Consider the following 3,236-nt stretch of genomic DNA (forward strand, 5'->3'; position numbering starts at 1 on the left):
CAATCCCCTGTTGTTTTAGCACTTGCCCTACCCTGGAAGAGTGTAGGTATCTCAATATTCTCTGTGATTTATATTCTTCTTTGCAAATTCCTTTTATTCTTCCGCCCCCCCCCCCCACACACACTACTTAAGCTTTACTTTTCTTTAAATTCCATCAGTTACTGATGTGCAAAGGAAGGGAGAGTTTAGAGGGAACTTCTGGGTTTAAAAGGCATCAGTTAGATACCCAGAAATTAAATGACAACAATAGATAAGTTGTGAGGCTAGAAATTGGACTCAAAATAAATAGGAGAATAGTTTGCATGCGATAAAGCATTGGTTAATTGTCCTTTGTTCCAGAAAGCAAAATTTTACAAAGTTACTTCTATCTTTGGAACAATGGAAGTTGGGTTTTCCAAGTACGGTATTACTGATGGTTTCTGAGAATTGGGTGATAATATTTATAAAAAAAAAAACCTTTTTTTTTAAATTTTTATTTACTTTTGAGAGAGAGTATGAGGGGTCGGGGAGGGAGAGCAGGGAGAGAGACACACAGAATCAGAAGCAGGCTCCAGGCTCTGAGTTGTCAGCACAGAGGCCCTATGTGGGGTTCGAACTCACGAACTGTGAGATCATGACCTGAGCTGAAGTCAGACGCTTATCCGACTGAGCCACCCAGGGCCTCGCTTGATATTCAATAAGATTTCACTTTACTTATAAAGCTTAGTGGAAAATTTAGAAAATGCCTCTTTTTTAAAGCTCAGATTTGTTGGGTCACCTCGCTGGGTCAGGTGATAGAGCACGCGACTCTTGATCTCAGGGTTGTGAGTTTGAGCCCCATATTGGGTATAGAGATTACTTAAAAATAAAACCTTAAAAAATATAAAATAAAAATTCAGATTTGTTAATACAGAAAAAAAGTGGTGTATACTATGAAACCTATATAAAAATTTGTCTAGATAAATATGACTCCATTTCCTAAATCAGATATATTGGGTAATATTTGGGCAATAAACTGCCTATTGACACTAGCTAATATCTTCAAGCCAAAGAAAAGAGCTTATGTGTAGTTGTGGCATTGTTTTGTGTTCATACTTGTATTGTTTTTCAACATCCTAATTTTTAGAGTTAAGTGACTAGTAACCATATGTTCAGGATTTCATAGAACTATCTTGATTTAAAACAGGGATTCTCAACAGAGGGTAATTTTGACCTCCCCTGTTCCCTGCAGGTGACAATATCTAGAAATATTTTTGCTTGTCACAGTTTGGAAGATGGGGATGGGTTGTTAATGGCATTTGTGGGTAGAGGCAAGAGGTTCTGGTAAATGTACTATAGTGCACAGGAAGCTTCCCACAACAAAGACTTACCCAGCCCCCAAAGTTAGTAATACTCTGACTGACAAATCCTGATTTAAATAATCTATTTCATTGTGTTTCTGCATACTTATCAGTTCATGTATTCTGATATTCCTAATTTGGAGTTTGATGAGTATTATCCAGTAATTTATTCTATAGTGAGCTCCAGTTAGATCAGGATATGCACCAAAAGTACTTAAAAAATATACTCATCCTTACATGTAAAATTGTTGCCTAATATAAAACATAAAAGTACTTTTTGTTTCATTTCCACTCTACATTAACATTTTAATACAGCTTGTGCAAGCTTATTATGTCAGCTATTCTTTGAAAACACATTCTAAACAGACAACAGAGTGCTTTTGCAAACATAGGTTGGAATACCAAGTTAATAATTTGCTTGCAAGGAAATCTCTAAAACTGAAATCAAGAATTCCACACTCTAAAACATGACTTTCTTTCAACAACATTTCATTTGGTCTGGCTTGCACAACCGTATAGAATAGGTACTAACATTCTTAAACTTGGACAGAAGGTGAGCTTCTTACCCAGTGGTTGCAGAATGACTGAACATACTGTTCCTCCTTTCCAGGCCCTCCTCCATACAAAGGGACCATTTTGGGTGTATGCATACCCGGTGGTGGGATTGCAGCTGGGACCTATGAGTGGGTGTGAATAATCTTTCTGTGGGTTGAGTTGCACCCAAGAATAAAGTAAGACCTGGGCTTCAAAATGCAGCCTCTGTACTCTCTTTTAAAGACTTTCATTTATCTTTAGGTTAAATAACATTCTAGAATATGTAAGCAATGTCCCCAAGGTACATGGTGTCGTAGTTGGAACAGACTGTACAAAAGCAAAGCTTGTATTAGGCATGTTGTATGCCTGCTGTTCTATGGACATTGCAGTATCCTATGCATTTTCAAAAAAAACTGGGTGTTTCAGCAATACGCTAATTTTTAGGGGCCATAAATATGCATCTGGAAATATAAATGCAAATTCACATCAAACATTGTTGGTCTGTTAAAAGGTCAACAGATTTACTATTCCTCCATTGCCTGCCCACAACTCCTTTGGCCTTACAATCAAAGCTCACCGTGTACTGACATTTTAAAAATGAATGTGACAAAAACTTACTTTTTCACTACCCTGAGTTTCTATTCTACAGGGAAAACTAGTTATCTAGGGTTGCTATTTTTTGATTCATGAGGCAGTATTCACATTACAATTGTGTGTGCATTTTTTTCTGTTTATTCAGTCAATAAGGAGATTGAAATATATAACCTCAGAAATATCAGATTCACTGTAGTATGCACTCAATCAAAGCTAAACTATTTCATTGTTATTTGTGAAGGAATAAGGCACATGCTATCAAATTTCAATAGGTATATAAAATTGGTATATAAATTTGAAATAGGTATATAAAATTGAAAATGTATATAGGTATATACAATTGGTATATAAATAGGTATATAACATTGAAAATGTAATGCAGGTGTGGCTTTTCAGTTTTAGGTTATAATATTTTTGGAAATCATTTAAGATAGCTTAAGAGCTTTAACCAAACCAAGCCTGACTCATTTGCGGGAATAAACATAGTTTAAGTCTGAGATACGATGTTTTTATCAGCCTCCTTAAGAACAATAGTTTTAAAATTAAGCTCATTGTTTGTATAGGGTGAGAGAAAGACTCCTAAGGAGAGAAGTACTGAGGAGATAAGGGAGTATGATAGTAACAACATTTGCAAGGTTCTTGCATCTAATATTTGTCTATTTCTTGTCAATTGTCGATACTTTTCCCAAATCCTCTCCTTTTTTTTTTTTTCCTTTTTGTCCTCTTTTGGCTTTACAAATTTCTGGTTTGGCAAATTAATAAACATATACCTGAAACAAACTTTTCTAT

The sequence above is a fragment of the Panthera tigris genome, chromosome A1 (genome assembly GCF_018350195.1).
Source record: "Panthera tigris isolate Pti1 chromosome A1, P.tigris_Pti1_mat1.1, whole genome shotgun sequence".
Classification (NCBI taxonomy): Eukaryota; Metazoa; Chordata; class Mammalia; order Carnivora; family Felidae; genus Panthera; species Panthera tigris.